At 38.2% G+C, this 22,614-nt stretch overlaps 1 protein-coding gene and 1 pseudogene across 1 annotated transcript in view; both read left to right on the top strand.

The window, feature by feature from the left end:
• The window catches only part of CCDC178 (coiled-coil domain containing 178), a 468,894-nt gene that overhangs the window by 435,276 nt on the left and 11,004 nt on the right, over positions 1 to 22,614 (top strand). The gene's annotated exons all lie outside the window — the stretch shown is intronic.
• On the top strand, positions 15,867 to 21,653 carry LOC122203971 (annotated as a pseudogene).

Below are 22,614 nucleotides of genomic sequence, written 5' to 3'. Positions count from 1 at the left end.
TCAGACATATCATTTGCAAGGTCTCCCATTTGGGGGTTGCCTTTGTGTTTTGTTGGTGGTTTCCTTCACTGTGCAGAAGCTTTTAATTTTGGTGTAAACAGTCTTGTTAAGAACCAGTGATCTCCTAGCTCTCGGGACATTGAAGGGCATGCACAATGTTCCACCCAAAGTGTCTACTTTGTAAAAGGTGTCTCCTTAGTTACCTTGTTGCCTTCTGAAAATCATCTAGACAAAACTCTCTCCCACTAATGACTTTCAAAACCCTGTCATTACAGTGTTAGATCTTTCATAAGATAGTTCTCAATAGAAAATGAATTGTATTTTATCAAATTCTCTTTTAGTTCTTGAATGATATCTCTTTATAAACATTTAAAATTTTTGCAACTCTGCATGCTAAAATGAAAATCTGCATGTCTAGAGTAGTTCCAATAGAAAATACATACTAGATGACTTTGTCATTAAAAAGACATAAAACCCAGAATTATCATAAAGTGACATTTCCATGTTTTTTTACCATGAAAAAAGTTGGTGATGTCAATCTATTGACTATTTTAGGATTTCTAGTCAGGTACTAAGGAAACTAGGTATTAGGAAATCAGTAGCTCCACATGTGTCTTTCAAATCACTGAGATCAGGGCACCTGGGTGGCTCAGTCGGTTAAGCGGCCGACTTCAGCTCAGGTCATGATCTCACGGTCCGTGAGTTCGAGCCCCACATCGGGCTCTGGGCTGATGGCTCACAGCCTGGAGCCTGCTTCCGATTCTGTGTCTCCTTCTCTCTCTGCCCCTCCTCCATTCATGCTCTGTCTCTGTCTCAAAAATACATAAAATGTTAAAAAAAAATTTAAAAAAAAAAAAAATCACTGAGATCACCTCAGTAACATCCCTCACTCGCAGAGAGAATGGAAGGGAGCGGAGATGATCTGGGAAAGAGCTTACAGGTGTGGAAGTGACGCTGTGGCCCACGTCTTGGCTGACTTTCTGACCCAGCATTTCCTCAATCCTGGTAAACATGGACAGATTACATGGAAACCATGTGGGCTGTTTTCTTAGAGCATATCAAATGGAGAGTTTTACCTATGGATTAAGGATTACATTTAAAGAATGGGGCCTTTTCCCTATAATATTTAACAGACTTGTTTTTCATTATGCAATAAGATATTAAAACTTAAAGCAATTTTGTCCTGCACCCAGCCTCTTGTTCCCTGTAAGAATTTGAGCTCAGTAGTAGTCTTTTGGATTCTTCTGCTTCTTCAGTGGAAGCATGTGGAAAGATTCTGTACACTATCTGTGGAGGTATTTATGTAATAGATTGTTCTGTGCAACTCATGGAACACCACAAAACAAAAACCTCAGCCGCAGACGCCAGCTTTCTGACAATGCCAATACCTGACCTAAGGGGTCAGTCACACCATAAACTTCTGATTATAAGGATGAAAACTGTGGGGTGTAAATCAGGATCATCCCAACAGAGGAGTCGGAGATAAGAAAAAGGAAAGGAGAAAGAAAAGAGGGAGAAAGCTGGTGCAGGATGCATCCGAGCAGGATTATTTTGCATTCTCAGAGCTATCCAAGTATAATTGTGGAGGAAACTGAAAAGCAACCTTTAAATGTAGCTGGTAGAAAAACATAGTTTTTGAAGGGAGTTGCCTCCCTCCTCTGAACTGGAGAGTCTTGACAGCAAATGCTTGCTGGGGATCATGATTTAATAATTACAATTGAAAGGGTTGGTTAAGAATGACTGACTGGCATCACGAAACAAATGAAAGATGACGAGGGTGGATTTTGAGCTCCAAATCTCCCATGCCAGGGAAGCGTTCGACCCTGTCTCTGCCTGGGTGTGCCTGGGGCCTCCTCTATTTGAGCCGTCATATTTCTAGCCATTCACCTATCATCTTCTGCATTTCATTGTTACCCTGTACTGATTCAAGACGGAGCCACAGTGGATTCTTTTATAAATGTGTTGTTTTTAACTGTTGCCGAGAAGCCTGTCCCTCTGCAACAGCCTACGATAGACAGGCTCCCTTTTAACTGTATTTCTCCAGCTGAAGTGATATCTGCTACTAATTTGCTTCTGCACAAATGTGTGTCAGATAAAACCTTACAGAAGGGTCGGTCTTCTTGCTCAGCTGTACACCACAATGGGAGTGTGGATTATATAAAACATTCTGACATTTTGGCAGAAAGACAACAACTTGTAAAATGGGGCGGACGGGGTGGGGGGAGTGGAAATGAACCACTCTCTATAAATCATTGATTCTGTGTGATCCCATTAGATAATCCTTAGTGTTTCATGTCCACTCTAACAGATTAAACTTGAGATAAACTTGAGATGCTGCTAGGAGGCAGCATCTATAGAACATATATACTCTCAGGGGAATCCTTGGGTACGATTTTGTCTGTATACATGACTTACAAAGATTCATAAATACAGTAAGAAAATGTAATAAGACATACATTAAAGTTGTTTAAACATCAGACAGAAGGAAAACAGAATAAATAATCAACGGGCCAAAGAGTGAAGTCAGTACAAAATATATCCATGAAGTCATAAATATTTGCAAGTAATGACCGCAAAGTAGTCTCTGAGCTTTCTAGTAGCCCCCATAAAGAAGCAACCATTGCAATAGTTCGGTCATTCCAGATTTATAATCCTGGACATGACTAGTTAGAGGAATATACAGAATTTTATTCAGTGAACCTTCAAATATAACTGTTTCATGTTCAAATTTGTATACCCAATTCTAGGCATACTTTATCCCTGGCTGAAGAGGGAAAACTTAAACATTTATTGCATGAAAAGGTTAATACACATCCTAGGTCAAATCTGGCAATAATGAGATAATAGCCTCCTAATATCTCCTTGAAATTCTTTAGCAGAATTCACTGTTTATGGTCACCTTATGGTCAATTCACCTATCTATGGTCATAACCAATTCAGAATGGTTCCCATCTAGACCCTTGCAGACCTTCTTTACTGGTTTGTTAAACACGTTTGTTTGTACTCAGTATTATGCAAAGAATCCAGAATTATTTTATTGGTATTTTATAAGTAACTGCTTGTGGATGGAAGTCCCCAAACCTTGTTATTCCAATTATAAATGTTAGTGCATTTTAATATATTATTATATATTACAATATCTATTTGGCAGATCCTTATTTTTGAAGTTTATTCTTCATAAGCATAAGATGGCAAGGTGCAAAGAAAACAGTGCAACACCATTTATAGTATGTGTGTGTGCACTTATCTCTTAGAGTCATGAATTCATAATCTCATTCACATGTAAAATGTATATGGTTAAAATATGAATAACAGCGTGGAAGAGAAGGAAACAGGTCAGAAATACTGAGAAGGAAAAGAAAACAAATTTTAAAAATGTATTGTTCAAGCCATTTAGAGTAATATTTTGTTTCTGATTCTTTATCAAAAGCACAAAGCAGTTGCTGAATATGAGCATAATTGTATGTGCCTCTTTATTTGCAATAATTTTATTTTGGCATTTCGAATTGAATCACCCATTAAGATATTAGTTTAGTTGCTGAATGTATTAAATCATTTGAAACAAATCATGTAAGGGGATAGACATACTTCTGAAGAAATCTGTTCTGAGTAAGACAAGTGTACTTCATTTTAACAAGGCATTCACAAGTCCATTGCTGGATTCCAAAACATTTCCACTGTGTTGCATTCACACAACTAGTCTATAAATGTACCAATTTAGTTCTGACACATCAAGCATAAATTTGAGTTTGAAAGTCTCACTTGACTGAGTTTTACAGGTGTCCATATTGTTCTATGATAAAAGGTGACATTCGGGCCATCATGGATAAGCGTGTGCTGTATCTTAAAAATGCTCACAATTTCCTTTTGTTCTGGTTCAGTTTTGGTGTCTAGATCATCTTGCACCTATTAGCAATTTCATTTCACCATCATGCCTGTACAGTAGTATATTTCACAGACAGGGTGTTAGCTGGATATATTTCATCCAGACTCTACGTATTTTGCCCAACCAACGTGTCAGAGCACTAGACCTGGCTTAGAGGTCACTTTTGTAATCCGTGAGGAAAATAAAACATGGGAGCTCAGTAGCACACACATCCACAATCAGCAGTAATCTTCTTCTCTGATAGAGATTGCAACTTATGAAAGGGAACATGCAGAGTATAAATGAGAAAAGAGCTAACCAGCCAGATCAGCCAAATAAACCCTGGTGATTGCTGGAGTGAGAGATCACATCCAGACTGACCTAATGTCCAGTCATGAGTCATATAAGTATTTCTGGAATGTTAAATGGAGAAAAAAAATGACCAGGAAGGAGCAAGAGATAGCACTAGGGCAACGATATAATTTATTACTAAGACTAGAACAATTATGATCATAAAAGAGGGTGATACTAACAATTACACTGGGAAAACAAACATAAACCAGAACTGTCCTGGGAAAACTGGAATGCATGATGCCCCCTGGACAGCACAGTAACTTGGAAACCCGACCAAAAAAAAATGTACAGTCCTTATAAATCAGTAAACCATGAGAAATCTAAGTTTAGGACTGCACTGGGGAACAGGAAAGTCAGTATGATTAGTAATATTTGGGGAGATAGTTACAGTTGCCTATAATTGAAGAGTTGCCTATAATTGCCTATAATTAGAATTGGAAACTGGTACCAGTGCAAATGAAGATACCCTGGGAGGTAAACAAAGTGAAAGTAAATAAGGTCCTTACTTCTTCCACTTGGGGTATATTTGGTATTAACTCTTTCTGGCCACTAGGGGACCACTTAGTACTTTGCACGTTGCCTTGAACCGCTTTATACCATTCTGCTCATAGACTAAAGAAAGACCACCGGATGCTAATTATGTCAGGGTCCTGTGTCATCTCTTGCCTATACAGCACATACTGGTAATTGATTATATGACACTGTTGCCTAGGGGCTTCAAGTGTCTTAGTTTGGTTTGTTCCAACTCACGGACTTCTTAGATGTGTCTGAAATCTTTGGCGTATCCAGACAAATGCCTGGGCAGAGCTTCACACGGTAAGAATTGGATCCGTATTTTTCTTTTTTTGATTTGGATAACAGCCCTGTCTGGGAACTTCCCTAGCCCTTCCCTAACTATTGAACTCTGATTTCAGGTAATAATTTGAGTTTAGAAATAACAAAAAAAAAATAATTACAATTATTACATACCTACTAGGTACCAAGTGCTGTGTATTTATATCTGAACACTTTTTTCTAATCCTATAATTTCTCCCAAGAAAGCATTTTTTTTCCCCTCTCATATTAGAGATGAAAAAACTGAGACTTTGGTTGAATTTCTTACCCCAGGTCTAAGACTATACAGATGGGCCAAAGATGAAATTTCAATCATTGTCCTAAGTTTATACGATTTCACCTGTCCCACAACAAAAAGGGAGAAAAGACAACTAGTCACCTGGTTCTCGTCATGATGTCCATGAATCCTTTTTTTGTTTTTTTTAATATATGAAATTTATTATCAAATTGGTTTCCATACAACACCCAGTGCTCATTCCAAAAGATGCCCTCTTCAATACCCATCAACTACCCTCCTCTCCCTCCCACCCTCCATCAACCCTCAGTTTGTTCTCAGTTGATGTCCATGAATCCTAATTCCAAGCAGAAATGCACAGAATTGTCTCACTGAGAATTTGCTATGGACTCTGTACAGAAAACCCTACACTGTGACATCTGCCTCACAAGCCCCCGGACATCTTCCATCATCACCTACTGAATGGGGAATTCAGGCTGTCATCCTGGAAAGTAGCTCTGTGCCACCTTAGACACAGAGTTACCAAGGCACGGGTGGAATGCTAAGGCATGAGCACTCTCAAAAATCTCACTGCCTGACATTATTTGATGTGCATATTGGACATTTTCTTTGATTGTTTTTAATTCTTTTAATTTTATTATAATTGCATATAGTTTTTATCTACAGTATGATACATAGATAGATGATAGATGATCGGTAGGTAGGTAGATATAGATAGATAGATAGATAGATAGGTAGATAGATAGAGATAGATAGATAAATGATAGTTTGCTTCAAGGCTTGTGCCATATGTCTAGTGACAGGTCACTTCATGTGAAAATTCTGAAGCAAGCGCACCCACTAACCTCGAGTATTACACTGTCATTATAGTCACTATATTGTGACTTTTTTAAAGATTTAAAGTAAAGCCATGAAAGGATAAGATCATATCTTATTCATCTCTGAATTCCCAATCCTCAGCATACCTTCTGGCACATACTTCCTGACAAACAGCAATTTAAAAAGAGAGAAAAAAAAAAAGTGCCACCCATCTATCACCTGAATGCCAATTTCATTTCCAGTGGAAAATCCAGTGCCTTCCCCTGAAATTTCCAGCGAGGCCTCTAGCTACAATTTCTTCTCGAAAATACTTGCCTACAACAACTTCTGTGCCCTGCATGGGGCATCTGCTCTTTTACCTCTGCCCCAAGATCGACCCCAATAGCCTTTCCACAGAGATGTTTTATATCCTAGCAACACAAACACAAACCATTAAAATTGAATATTAGATATCCTTGAGCTGACCAGAACTGCAACTATGTTGCCGTGTTTCCCTGTCATCAGTTCTCTCTTGTCTACTCTCTGTTCTGGGCACTCGAAGCGTCTGTTCGTTTCTAGTAGACAACATTTGAGCTATTTCTTTTGTTTCCTTTCCTCTGGCTATTCCAGGTGCTAAGGTATCACCTGCAGTCCTAAGGGATATACAGAATTATTTTCAGAGATTAAAGTCTTTGCCAACTCTTAAGATAAAATATAAGTTTTAATCTCATAATGCAAGGAAGGAAAGAAAGGAATGGGAAGACAGAGGGGGAAAATGAGGAGAGCAGAGTGGGGAGAGGACTATGGAAGCCACTTACAGCCCGTGGCTGCTGTGTAAGTATGCAGGGAAATTGTGTTTCAGTCTCAAAACTATGATAAGCCTCTTACTAAATCATATAGCTGACTTGGGGAACAGGCTTCCTTTCTTTCTTTCTGTCCCTGCCTCCTGCTCCTCTCTCTTTAATGACATGGGATCAACATAAACAGCACATATTTTAAGTACACATGCGGATTTTTCTACATATGTAGACACCCGTGAAACTGTCATCTCAATCAGCAGAACGAATGTAGCCACCATCCCAACACCTCCCCAGCCCCTTTGTAAACCCATTAGACCTTACCCTGTCCTCAAGAAATCACTCATCTGCTTTCTGTCACTATAAATTAGTTTGCATTCTCTAGGATTTCATATAAATGAGATCGTATAGCATTAACTCTTTTTTTCAGTCAACATAATTATTCTGAGATCCATCATGTTTTCCATACATAAATAGCTCATTGTTTTCTTTGCTGTGGAATTCCATTGTATGCATATATCAATATTTGTTCATCTGTTCACCTGTTCATGAATATTGAGGTTATTTCCAGTTTGGCTATTACAAACAAGACCAATAAGAATATGATATGTTTTCATTTTTTCCTGGGTAAATATCTAAAAGTGGAATGGCTGGATCGTATGACAGGCAAGCATTTAACATTTTAAGAAACCACCAAACTGTTTTCCGAAGTGGTTGTACCATTTCGTGTCCCTGCCAGCACTGTATGAGAGTTCTAGTTCCTCTGCATCCTTGTCTATATTAAGTATGGTCAGCCTTTGAAATTTTAGCCCTTCTGATAGTTGTGTGATGGTATCTTGTAGTGCTTTTAACTTGCAGTTCCCTCATGTCTAACGTTGTTCAGCATTTTTTCACATGCTTAAATGCCATCCATGTATCTTCTTTGGTAAGCCATCTGTTCAAATGTTTGCCCATTTTTAATTGGGGTGTTTGTTTTCTCATTATTGGATTTTAAAGTTCTTTATCCTAGATTTAATTCTTTAACAGATAAAAGCTTTGCAAATATTTTCCACCAGTCTATGGCTAGTCATTTCATTTACTTAACAGTGTCTTTTAAAGGGCAGTTGGGTGGCTCAGTCAGTTAAGCACCCAGCTCTGGAGGTCATGATTTCACAGTCATGAGGTAAAGCCCCACGTTGGGCTCTGTGCTAAGAGTGGAACCTGTTTAAGATTCTCTCTCTCCCTCTCCCTCTGCCCCTCTCCTGCTCACACTCTCTATAAAATGAAATGAAATATGAAATGAAATGAAATGAAAGGCATAAGTTTTTAATTTTAAAGAAGTATAAATTATCAATTTGTTCTATTATGGATCCCCCCTTTTTTGGAAATATATAAGAGATCTTTACCTACACCAAGGTCACTAAATTTTCTCCTTTGTTTTCTTCCAGAAGTTCTACTCTTTTAGGTTTTGTGGTTAGTTTTATCATCCATTTGACTTATTTTTTTAGATATTATAAGAAGTATGAGCCAAAGTTCATTTTTTTGTGTAGGGGTCAAAGTTCATTTTTTTGTTTATGGATATCCAGGCTCTTTGCTGACAAGAATATTTTTCTCCACTGAATTGGCATTATACTTTTGTCAAAAATCAGTTGTCCATAGACCCTCTAATTTGTTTCATTGCTCTATTGTCTATCTTGATACTAGTACCACACTGTCATAATTTCTGTACCTTTATAAGTCCTAATATTGAAAGTGTTCTCCCACCAACTTTGTTCTTTTTTTCCCACATAAGTGTTAAAATCAGCTTTTCAATATTTACCAAAAAAAAAAAAAAAACCCACCATGATTTTGATTGGAATTGCATCAAATTTATAGATCAATTTTGGGAGGACTAATACCTAAATAATATTAACTCGTTCAACCCATGAAGAGTACATCTTTTCGTTTATTTGTATCTCCCTTAATTTCTCCCAAAAGTATTTTATTGTTTTTAATGCACAGGTCTTTCATATATTTTGTCAGATTTATCTCTAAGTATTTTACATTTTTCATGCTATACTATAATACATGAGATATTTTTAATGTTCAGTTGTAAGAGTCTATTGTTAATATATTCAAATACATTTGCATATAAATCTTATATCCAGAAATCTTGCAAAAGTCACTTGTTATTTAGAGTTCTTATGGATTTTACGTGATTTTGTATACAAATAATCATGTGAAAATGCAAATGAAAGTTTTACTTCTTCCTTCCTTATCTGGATAACTTTTCTTTCTTTTTCTTGCTTGAATCCACTGGCTTGAATCTCCAATTGGATTTTTTTTTTTTTTTGCTTTTTTTGTTTGTTTTTAATTTATTTTTTTTTAAGAGAGAGTGTGTGCACTCGCAAGCATGGGGAGAGACGAAAAGAGAGTAAGCAGGGCTTCATGCGCAGCATGGAGCCTGACGTGGGGCTTAATCCCATGATGCTGAGATCATGACCTGAGCCAAAATCAAGAGTCAGATGCTTAACCAACTGAGCCACCCAGGTGCCCCTCCAATGCATTGTTGAATAGAAGTGGTGAGAGTAAGCATCCTTGTCTTTTTCCTAGTTCTAAGAGGAAAACATTCAGCCTTTCATCATTAAGTGTGTTAGCTACTGTCATCAGATTGAGTACATTTCTAATCCTGGTTTCCTGAGAGGTTTTGTTTTTTCCTTAATGAGGAATGATTTTGTTGGATTTTGTCAAATACTTTTTCCAGTGAGATGATCATAAGCATTTTCTTTTTTGGATATGGAAATGTCAAACCACCTTTGAATTCCTGTGATCAGCCCTGCTTGGTCATGATGTATTATTCTTTATGTGTGTGTGTGTGTGTGTGTGTGTGTATACATATATGTATATGTATACATATACATATGTACACACATATGTACATACATATGTATGTATATGTATACATATACATATGTACACACATATGTACATACATATGTATGTATATGTATACATATACATACATATATGTATATACACACACATATATAGTTGGATTTTATTTGTTTAAATGTTATTTAGAATTTTTGCACCTGTGCTCATGAAGAATATTGGGCTATCATTTTATTTCCTTGCAATATCTTTGATAGGGTGCAGGCTAATTCTGACCTCATAAAATGAATTGGGAAGTAACCTCTCCATTTTAAAGGGAAAAAACATACACCCACAGTATTCTGATTTTTGGAGCCATAAATATCCTATCCTCCATGTTTAAAAGGAGTTATTTTGTGATCTCCTTTTCTTTTACGTGTTTCTCATATGATATGCTCTCCAGAACCTGACTTTTATGCTCTTTATCTTGAAAAGTGACAAACTTCTACACTCCTTCTTAAAAATGGGACTCTGAGAAGAACACAGCTTAGCAACATTTTCTTATCACTTTATTGAACAGTAGGACTTTCACATCCTTTAGTCTTGTCATTTAACTTTTATTAATCCAGCCAAAGATGGCTTTACTACAAACTAAATCCTTTTCCATCATCACTGCCATAAAGCCATGTTATAATGTCACAAGAGCCCAAATGAAAGGATCCTATCCTTCTATCCTTGAGAGTAAACTTTACTATGCCTTTATCCAAATAGAGAAGGATTCTTCTTAAAACGCGCATGCAGGACAGATCTAAGGAATGCAAACCTCTTACCCTTTGGCTGGTGACTACAACCAAATAAAAAAAAAAATCTATGAATACAAAGAAAACCTTTTGTTGGGAAGTACTCCAAGGTGGCCTTTATAAGAAGCCTTGGACAGCAAGTTACTAGCCAAAGACCAGATCTAGGCATCATGAGAAAATTGGAGGCTAGGTGTGATTGGACAACTGTAGGTATTGGCACCAACAGAACAATTCTTTTCTCTTGTTTGTATGAGTCTTTTGATTTAAAACAATAATATTTGTTACTTGTACTTTGACCTAAGTAAATCAAAAAAAGACTGGCTTGATATGAAAAGAGACTCTTATTCAGTGTCTCAGGAGTAGCATACTTTATCTTGAGACGATTGGTAGTAACTGTCTCCTAATTACAGGGTGTATGCCAATAAGACATGGAGCAACTAAGATGAGAAATTCAAGAGTTAACTTTTATCTCAAATTTACTGACCTCTGGTAGACCATGAGCTGTAAAGAAATTTAACAGATATTTGGTAAATAATAGATAATGTATAAGTGTTTGCTACATAAGCGAGTAAGTAACTAACATAACAACAAAGTGACAGAATGAATGAATGGGTCGGTCCTGTCATCATCCAGGATAAAGGGACAAAGAAACAGATGGTACCATCAAATTAGAGCAATTCAAGGAGGGCTTATATACAAGCACCGATTACAAAGACATGAGTAAGCTATAGCAGAAACAAAGGATGGTGCAGAAATCCTGGGCCAATAGTAGTGGAGCTGTTGCCACCTCCAGACCTAAAGGAGAGGGAGAAGGCATGGAAGCCCATTGATGTAATCTGTACAGATCAGCCTACCAAAGCAGAGAGTGGGGAGGAGAAGGGTGGAGAGAGGGTCTCAAGGAATAAGCAGAGGATATTCATTACAAATAGGCTTTGTACCAGGCCTAAGAGCAATCAGCTCCAGAAAAGGAATGCTACCAATGCAACAGGTTGATCTTCAAGCTGTGGAAGGAGTGTCTAAATAAGCTGATATAAACAGGCATAAAAGAAAATATAGCTCAAATGGTGTCTGGGGCACAAGGACGCCAAAATGTTGATAATACTCCCTCAGAAAAGTGTCTGACCTCAAATTTACCAAAGACCAGTTTTCAAGCAGGTCAACTGTAGGGATTTGATACCTTTCCTCTGATAGCAACCAGGAGGTGGTAGAGACCAATAAAGGGAACTTTAAAAATGGTCCTGAGTTGGTATACTGTTAACCATGTTAGTATACTGTTGGTTATTTTTTAACTAAAAAAAAAAAGTTCGTTTAAAACCTAATTTCTTAAACCATTGTCAAAGTGAGACTTCTGAACTAAAAAAGAAGTCCACTATACTGGTATCCAAAATCAAAGTCTCCTCCAGGCAAATTTACGATTATGATTTAATATCAGACAGGCAGTGGCCTCTAATCTCTCAGCTCATGCCTTTCCCCTTTTACTCATGTTAGTGTAGTGATAAATGATGTAGAATTTCTGAGAGAGAGAGAGAGAAAATTATGCCCAATATAAAAAGTGGTTGAAAAAGCTGATTACAGAGTCATTAGCCCCTGTGGGCTCATTTTATTGCTATAAAGTCATCATTCAAGTAGACATATATTTAGCTTCTGTGGCCTTCATTTGTGGTAAGCAAAATAATCTCAGACAAAAAAAGGGAGCCCAAGTTCAAACTTCCTATTTTTAGTGATGTGACAACCAATTTGCTAAATTAGAAAAGCCCAGCGCAGAAGCAGAGGAATGTCATCAGTTTGCATTCCTTGTACTGTGTGCTGCTCAGACCACATCTAGGGACAGGTTTACTCCTAGATCACATGTTCTATTTGGAACACTGGAATCCAACATGTGGCCAGAAAAAGGTACCAAAGATGGTGAGGAACTTATACACACCTTGACACTGAGAAACAGTTGAAGGAACTGGACATATTTAGTCTAGGAAATAGAAGCCTATATGGAACAAAAAGTCTTTTGATTTAATTTTTGGACTTACTGTGGAAAACAGATTGATTTATTCTCTAGCTAGTTCAAATAATTTATGGAAAAACACTTCCAATTCAAGGTGAAACATTTATTCATTCATTCATTCATTCATTCATTCATTCAATATTTATGGACCAAATATAATTTTTCTACTATTGTGCTAGGTTCTAAAAGCTAAAGAATTTATCAGCAAACACTGATTTTAAAAATTGTGAACTCTAGGGACACCTGGGTGGCTTAGTCGGTTGAGTGTCTGACTTCAGCTCAGGTCATGATCTCACAGTTTGTGGGTTCAAACCCCACGTCAGGCTCTGTGCTGACAGCTCAGAACCTGAAGCCTGCTTCAGATTCTGTGTCTCGCCCTCTCTCTCCACCCCACCCCTGCTTGTGCTCTGTCTCTCTCCCCCTCAAATAAATAAACATTAAAAAAAATTTTTTTTTAATTGTGAACTCTTACTTGTGGGTCTGTAATCAAACACTATCTGTGAGTGGCAGTATAGAAGTAGAATGTTTGTGTTTCTTATTTTAATGTGCACACAAATCACCTGGGAAACTGAATATCCACAGGTTCTAATGCAGTAGATCTGGGGTGGGGCCTGAGATTGTACATTTCCAGTAAGTTCCCTGTTGATCCAGACGCTGCTGGTCTGTGGGCCATTCTTTGATTTAGCACAGCATTAAGGTCATTGCCTCTCCTATATTCTCTGATTTTAGTGAGAATCAGCGGACCTATTTTGTGTCATCTCAGATGTGATGTGTCATCTTTCAGATAAAGAAACAAAATTACAAGACGTTTTTGGTCAGACATCTGTCACTAGAAGAGTGAGGTTTGGTGCTGCATCCCACTTTGCAACTGCATCCTGGTTAAGCTGTTTTGCCCACCCTTTTAGTATAAATTGCAAGCCATGTGAAAAGAACACACCAGTACACAATCTCCATTCAAAATCTTAGTTCTGAGCTACTCTCCTTGACCTTTGCTCATGTTCATCCCATCCCGTCATAGTCCCATCTTATGCTCTAATTCCCTAGTACTGAAATTTTGTTTGCCCTTCAGAAGTGACATTTAGGGCATTTTTTTTTTTTTTCAGGTTCAACCTTGGAGTAGTTCAGCGATGATCTTGGTATCTTCCCTATTACTTTTTACCTACTGTGAGGACCCAGGCTTCTCAGTAAACATTCTTGCCCTTCAGCTCAGAATCAGTCTCCTTAAAACAGTTTCTGCCACTATCCTGAGTAGGAATTGAATACATTGAGGCTATTGAGATCAATTTGCCATCTCAGGTGGCCCAGAATGATTGCAGATTTCCAGAAATTATTAGGAAGGTGGAGTTTATCCAATATAATTTCCAAACACAGTCTATTTTTTTCTGTAAGTGAAAAAGTGTGAGGAGAATACTGATAAAAACTGATACTAGAGATTCATCTAAGTAATGATAGTTACAATCCTTGGGAAGGATGGTTCTTCAGAAGATAAACTAAGAGTTTACAAGTTTAGAAATGTATTCCATTTTATAGGCAAATTCTCCAAATTACCTCTTATCAAAAATTCATCCTTAGGTGTTTCCATACAGTTTTAATAAATTTGACTACTAAACTGAATAAAAGACACTAGAAAAACATACAATCATTGAGAGAAACTGGAGTGATTTTAATAAGAATGAGCTAATTTTTAATCAGTCTAAACAATGTCCTTCAATTTGCAGAATATATTCAAATAGAGCAACCCAGAGGGGTGGCCATTCCCTCTCATATTTATGCCCACCATCTATGAACTATGACAGAGTTTCTTGTCTGAAGACTCCCCTCCCACTAATAACTTGTATTCTGTTATTTGCTATGTATTAGACTTGGTCCCCCCCCCCCCCCCCCGCCAAAAAAAATTCTAAGCTGTTACAGGTAAAGCCTTTGTTTGATTCTTCCTTTGAATTTTCCTCAGCACTGGGCAGTAAACAATACTTATTGTTTTATTATTAAAGATGTTAAAACAAATTATTTTACCTGCAAGAGATATTACATCTGCTTTCCATTTGGTAAGAAGTGACTCACTTGGAACTGGTGCTCAGGGGGCAGAAAATTGTAAATATGGCAGAGACATTTTGGACTACTGTTTTGAGTTCTAGAAAAAAAGGCAAGGCAAAGATTCTCTGGGACAAATGTGTGCAGTCAACTGGGTTAGAGGAAGGAGCCTGGGCAGGGTCTTTACTGTCATTCCACCATATTGCCTGTGGTATCCACTGCTTCAAAACTACTATGACCCCTACTTGCACATAAAAACAAAAGGGTGTGAGGACACCTTGCTACTAAGGCGTTCAAGAAGAAAGACAGGTTTGTGTCTTATATGTACCATGTTTGTGTGGTGATCATTTGAAATACTTCAAAATCTGTAAGGATTTGTGACCCTGTAAGGAATCAGTAGCCATGTGCTTTCCTGTTTCTCTTTTCAGAACAAAGTTGTGTCATTCTCCTTCCCCATCTTTTTCTTCTGTGGGTCCTCAGCCCATGCCTTAAAAAAAATGTTTGTTTATTTATTTTGAAAGAGAGAGAGAAAGAGTACATATGAGTGGCGTAGGGGCAGAGAGAGAGGGAGAGAGAGAATCCCAAGCAGGCTCCACATTCTGCTCAGCTGTTGTCTCCCACAACTGTGAGATCATGACTTGGGCTGAAATCAAGAACTAGATACTTAACCAACTGAGCCACCCAAGTGCTTCTTAGCCTGTGCCTTTATGTGAGCCTTGGGCTCCATGGCATATCTGTGTCAACTTGGCCAGGCCACTGGGTGCCAATATTTGGCCAAACATTACTCTGGATAATGTTCACTCTTCCTGTATCAACTTGACTGGACTACCCTATGCAGATATTTGGCCAAACATTATTCTGGATGTTTCTGTGAGAGTTTTTTTGGATAAGATTTAAGTTGGTGGACTTTGAGTAAAGCAGATTACCCTCCATAGTGTAGGTGGGCCTCAATCAATCAGTTGAAGACCTGATTAGAACAAAAGACTGACCTCCCCGAAGCAAGAGAGAATTCTGCTGCCGAAGCCTTTGGACTTAAACTATAATGTCAACTTTCCCTGTTCTCCAGTCCAATGACCCACTCTGCTGATTCTGGCAGCCTCCATAATCACTTGAGTCAATTTCTTAAAATCTCTCTCTCTCTTTCTCTTTTTCTCTCCATACATACACACTCTCTCACCTCCTATTGGTTCTGTTTCTTTGGAAAACCCTCACAAATATAGGCTTCTTTCACTGTGACATTTAGAAGTTTGCCCTTTCTCACATAATCACAATGGCCACAAACCATTAAAAGAAACTCAAACGATCAAATGAAGAAGGTACTGACATGAAAGTAGCCTATCCTCAGTTTCCAAACAGACTGCAGCACAGTGCAGATAAAGGAAACAAACAGCTGGATAAACTGGAAAACTTCCAGTATTTTCTCCACTGTGACAGAAAACTTCTTAGACAAGCCTCTGTATTTCAGGAGTTAAACTTCCACTTCTTCTGTCTGTCAGGACATGAAGACTGTTCTGTTGAACTTGGTAAGAAATGGATGATTGAAGGGGGTAGGCTGTTCAGTTAATAAGGATGTCAGGGAATACTGGGGTCCCAGAGCTTTTAAAATGGAGAATATAGAACTGAAAAAGTGAGCAACAGCAATCAGATGGAAGAAGGTCCTAATTTTAAGACAGAAGCAACAGAAGCTATAAGCATGCTTCATAGGAAACCTGGAAATTCACTGGTGAATCTCAGCCACGGCATTCTACTCTACTTTCTTTAATTTGATCTCTGTCCACCGCTAGAGAGCAAGGGTGATATTTGTTCATGTTTACAGGCCATAGCATGCAATCATTTTTCCAGTTCCCCACTGTCTAAAAACAATTGTTTCTCCGACAAAGACCATTATTGACTATAAAAATTCAGCAACAGAGAAAAGAATAAATTTCAAACAGTTGTACTTTTTTGATGAGTAATGTATAGAAAGATTTCCTCTACAAAGTAGGAGGTCTCTTCATAATCTTTAAGTGGATCTTGGACAGTTTCTCAGCAAGTGTATTTCATATCTTCACAGTTTCAAAAACCATGAAATCCTTAGTCTTCCAACTGCTGACTTCGAATTTGTCTGTAATTCAACACATCTGTGATTATCTCTGGACAGGGAAAACAATAAAAGAAGTGAAACCACTGAAAATTCCACTTACACTCCCAAGGGCCCTTACAACTTGCAACTTGTCCTAGTACCTCTCCTTTCCCCATCCTTTTTTTTTTTTTGTCTCCCAAACAGTGATAAGCCCAAGGTTACATATTATCCACAGTTTTCAAATCAATATTACCTTATATCACTATTGCTGCACAGTTTAGGGCTTTGCGGCTAGCTACCATGACAATAGATGCACAGCCTGGAACCAGTTTTAGTTAATTAGAGTCAATCAATCCAAACTTTGCTAACTTACTCATGTGAAACAATAGTATAATGAACCAAAGTCGGCAAGATGATTGGGAAACACAAATTATTGCACCCTGATAAATTAAATGTGACTATTACAAAACCTTCTTTCTAAATGAACACTCAGGGAAGGAATATGAGTCTTTAATATAATTAAGAATACAGGGAAAATAAACCTAAAGGAGCTATTAAAAACTCCACCTTTTTTTGTTTTTAAGGAAGAAAAATAAAGGTTGTGTTATGGAAAGATCTTGTGGCATCTTTATGTATTAATTTGGGAAAATAACTTCCTGTTGGTTCTGGTCCTTGGATAGAGTAGGCAGAAAAGCAGGAAATACATATATGGGGATGCCAGAACCACGGCAGGGTGGTGAAAGAGCAAAAGGGGAGAGACAGGCCTAAACCTCTGTGTCTGTGTGTGCACAGTGTTAAGAGTGCGGGTTTATGTGACCCAGGGGTCGGTGCTTTGGGTAATGTATGGAATTGAATGGAAGCATTTCCCTAGAACTCTGGCAGATCTGATGTGCTATCATTGGTGTTTGTGGCACACATGCTGAACCCAAGGGCTGCAGTAGACTAAGTAAAATATACAGCCATTTTACACATGTAATTGATAGAAGACAAACCCAAGATTCAACCTTCCAGTAGCCAAACATTGCTGTTGCTTTACCCCAGGGTAACCTGTGAATCCTATCAGAACTGTTACTTGGGTTAAAAAAAAACATGTTGATGGTTAAACGGGGACTAAAAGAACTTTTGCAATGGAAATTGATAGGAAGATAGTAGATGCCCCATTTGGGAAGCAAAAAGAAACTGGAAAGGAGATTGAGGAGGGTAGAGAAAGGAAAACAATGCAGAAGGATAACTTTTAAAACAAGATTCATCTGTCTCACCTTAAGCTAAAAGTGGTCCAGTTATTGGCTGTTGGCAGTGAAACAGCTCACATAAAAACTTTGTAAGAGACAGAATCAAAGAGCTCTCACCTGAAGTTTGAAGACCTAGGTTGGCGGGGTGGGGGGGGGTGGGGGGGGGGAATCCTCTCCCAGCCAGTTAAATGATCTATTTGACCTCTGTTTCCTTATCTGCAAAATGGGGTGTTGAGGTAGATCATCACTGAAGAAGCTTCCAACTCAAAATATCCCAACTGCTGGTACAATTTCAAGAAAAGTTTTTAATAATTTACTTATAATGACACATGTTAACTACCATTATAAACTGAATGTCTCCTAACTCAAAAGTTGAAAACTAACCCCCAGTGTAATGGTATTAGGAGGTGAAGCCTTTGGGAGATGCTTAGGTTTTGCAGGTAGAGCCCTCATTGATGAGATTAGTGCCCAAATAGAAGAGGCCTCAAAGAGCTCTCTCATCCATTCCACTATGTGAGGACACAGGAATCCATAAACACAGAAGGAAACTCTTACCAGACACTGAATTTGCTGGCACTTTGATCTTGGACTTCCCAGCCTCCAGAACTGTGAGAAATAAATGCTTGTTGTTGAAGTCACCCAGTCTACAGTACTTCTGTGACAACAGCCCAAATGAGCCAAGACAACTACTGAGCTACTTTGTTACCTTCTGTCCCATAGTCAGGCAGACCCGGGCAAATGCCAAAGATGCTTAGTGCAGTTCCTAAAGGCATCATATGTCTTTACATATTGCTTTACACTGAGCTCTCACCTGTTTTCTCATACTCTTAAATAACAGCCAACTTGCAGTCTTTATACAGTTCTTATATGTCAGTCTAAGCTCATATACATTTTATTGTCACTTACCAAGGGCATAAACAGAGCCTGTCTTAAAGGGGGTTTAAAGGTTGGCCCTGCATCCATGGTGAGACTTGGTATCTGTACCTTGCTGGGCTGGTGGGAGACAGCTTTTGTTTAATTTTCCTTATTCTTTAAAGGCAGTTGGTACAATGATAAAGTGACTCACTCTTCCTCATGTCATGAATGAATTGTCAAATAATTTGAAGCTTCTAGAAGACAGGAAATAGAAGTTATATGGCTTTCAGTGTCCTATAATGTCTAACACAGTGTTTCAGCTACAGACGGGCTTAATCAATAGCTATTAGATGATGGATATATGCATAGATGAAAGAATAGACTGCAGGTGGATGGGGAATAAACATATGAATAAACGGAAAGTCAATATAAACACTGGCATATAGTTGATATTTCCTTGCATTTGGAAAACTTAATGTCCTTATATTTAGCGACTAATTTTGGGAAATGGCAATATGACAGAATTCTACACATTTTTATATGCATTTAACATATTCATACTCATTTAACTACTAAAAAAAATGTAACTAAAAGATAACAAAGTAATTTTTAACATCTCAACGATGTGTGATGTGACTGATTTAATCCCACCTACCATATCTCAGATTCAAATCCTATCCTTAACAGTGAAATGAATTCAAACCAAGGGTTTACTTTCCAGATATATAGTTTTTATCTATAACTGAAATCTCACAAAACCAGTTGCTTCTCCCCAAACCACATAAAAACCACAAAGTATTTCATTGGCCATGACACCGCCAATTGGTGATGAAAAATTTGCTTGTACTTTTGACATTTCTGTGTAAAACAACAGCTGCTTCACTCACTTGGAAGCAGCCTTTTTCCCCCACTGGGGATTCTTATCCCCAGTGGAGGTGGGTGGGCATCTTGCTGGCAATGTTGCATGCATACAGAGATTCTTAGATACTCCATAGCTGACAGCTAAAATGAACTCATTCTGTGAAGGATATGTTTTCCGGTGGAAGACAGCCAGACCTGCTTTCCTTTGGGGAATAGAGTATGAGGGGTACCATGGCCCTGTTCTCATCATAGTGAGTCTAACACCCACAGTCACATGGGGCCAACCATGTACATTGTAGAAACCAAAGGCTAATACTTTAAATTCATCTTAACTACCAGAAGGAAACTTCTAGGTCAAAAATGAGCAGACAGTTTAAAGCAGAAATGTACCTGTAAATTTACTGGGTCCTCCTCTTTCCCTCCTATCATCACCACCATAAATACCATCATTATTATTCTCTCATTTGCCCTACATTCTTACGTTTCCAAGTTCCTGAAACTTGAATATTGTTTGTGCCCTTTTCCTCTGCCCCCCCCCTTCTTTTATTGCAAGTACCTTAAATCATACATTTAATGAACACCCTCATTTCTTGTGCTCCTAAAATTCAACCCAAGGGAAGAAATGAGATGAGTTTCATTTAGGCACATAACCTCAAAAGGTCAAGCCCTTAGAAGGTGGCCGTCATTCTGATGTATTCTATACTAATTATTTTGGCCCAGATCCCGCTGGTTGTTTTCCCACCGTCATCACAACCCACCTTGTGAATGGCACTTCCTTACTCATTAGCTCCACGCCTATCATGCAGAGTTTCAGTGCAAATCTGAGACTAGGTCTGCATGAACTCAGGATATTCCCCTAGAGCATGGGATGCAACTAGGAGTCAGAAGGCTCCACTTTAGGTACTGCTGCCACTATGTAGTGGATCTGCTAAGCTCACAGAGTTGTCATAAGGATGAAAGTACTTATTTAAAGGGCACAGGGATTTGTTAATGTTGGCTATGGCAATTCATAGTAGCATAGAAAGAACTCTGAGTGTGGAGATTTCAAGTCTGTCTTCAGCCACTTGTTAACTATGTGACATCACTTAACCTCTCTGAACTTCATTATCAGTATCTATAAAATGATAACATGATTTGAGTGATGTGAATGTGCGTATGTATGTGTATATACACACATATATAGAAATACAAACCGTGACACTTCTCTGACTTTTCTGAGTGGCTATTTCAGAAAGGCATGGGAAGTGGCTGAGTACCTGACTCCGGTCCTCAAGGAATCAAAGTTTGGGGGAACAGGTGTTATCAACCCAGAAGAGTTTGTGGCAAGCTGGAGAGCACTTAGCCCACCACTGTCCAACACGGTAATGGGCTACAGGGGAAGAGTTGAAAGTGAAGGCATACCTACCAACAGGCAAACAATTTTGGGGTCACCAAAAATGTGCCATGCTACAATACAAGCGGTGCAAATAGATGGAATATTCACCTGACTTGGAAGCTATCATTGAAGAAGATGATGGTGATGGGGGATGGGTAGCTACATGTCATAACACAGGTATTGCAGGAATTACTGAAGCAGTTAAGGAGATTACATTGGAAAGCAAGGACAGCATAGAACTTCAAGATCGCTCAGTAGGATTGAAGAGGAGGAAGAGGAAGATGAAGGAGAAGCTTCAGATATGGAAGAATGGGAAGAAAGTGGATTGTGGGAAACAGATGAAGCTTCCCTAGACACAAGGAAAATAGTAGAATTAGCTTGTGAAACCAAAACTGATGCTGCCAACCCGAACTTACGACCAGACACCATGACTATGGTTGTTCAGCTATGATGAGCAAAGGTAGCCTTTAACAGTCGAACACATGTGTGAAGACATCACTCAGCATCAGGTGAAGAAAACAGTGACCATTGAAAATCAGCCTCATCTCCCACCACCTCCTATGTGTTCAGTTCACCCGTGCAGGCATACTGAGGCAATGAGGAAATCGTTAAGACTGTTGCAGGAGGGGAGAACTTGGTGTTCATACACATTTTCTTATTCTCTTGAAATTTGTACAGTCTGTCATTCCAACAGAATATGGCTACACAAGACCCTTCACAATGTAAGGAGAGAGCATAGGGTCTATCCTAATTATTCATTCTATTTTTTAAAGAATTAATGCATAGATGTGACCATTGACCATATTCACCAATATGTACAATGTCTCTAATAAAGGGACTTATGTGTTTATGCATTAAATTTTAAGAGTTCCACCAAACGGCTATTTCACTGATGATCTGTGTTAAACAATTTAAGAATGTCTTTGATAATCTTCTAATAATTTCTGTATTGCTGACCTCCAGAATAATGGAGAAAGTCTCATACTTGCCAGCACTAGTACAATGCAAAACATATAATAACTGTCATTAAAATGTAGCCAACAATACATAGCAAAAATCCAAAACATGTGACTACATGGTAATATATAAAAACAAACCAAAAAAAACCTTTCTTTTTTCATTTCTTAGAGAACATCTAATATTGTTCTTTCTCTCCCATGATCTATATTATGATCCAGAGAAGCTCTTTATTACTCTAATTTTTATTAATAGCCCACATTTCCTCTATAAGCCCATCATCCCTAAGTTTTTGTTTCCATGTTGATTTCTGTTCTGATTCTTATAATTTTATATCCAGTTCCTCTTTATATCTCTATTTGGATGTTTCACAGCTTCCTCAAACACCACAGTTCCAAAATCTGCACTTATCATGTTTCCTTGCCAAACTATTCCTCCTCAAGTGTTTCTACTGCAACAATTGGCCAAATATCCACTCATACGCATGTGACAGAAATCTTGCAGTCATTCTTGACAACTCCCTACCCCTCATGCGCCCTATTTGCTGATTATTCTTTTAAAATGTGTCTCTAATTTATCAATTTCCCTCTACTCATTTCCACTATCAACGATACCCGTGTGAACCATCCATGCCTCTTTCTTTTCTTTCTACACTGAACTTGGCCCTTTGCCAAGCTGTTCAAACTCAAACTTGAATGTCATTTCTCTTCTTAAACCTCCCATGAATGCT

The sequence above is a fragment of the Panthera leo genome, chromosome D3 (genome assembly GCF_018350215.1).
Source record: "Panthera leo isolate Ple1 chromosome D3, P.leo_Ple1_pat1.1, whole genome shotgun sequence".
Taxonomy (NCBI): domain Eukaryota; kingdom Metazoa; phylum Chordata; class Mammalia; order Carnivora; family Felidae; genus Panthera; species Panthera leo.
This window is presented reverse-complemented; position numbering and strand designations above follow the sequence as displayed.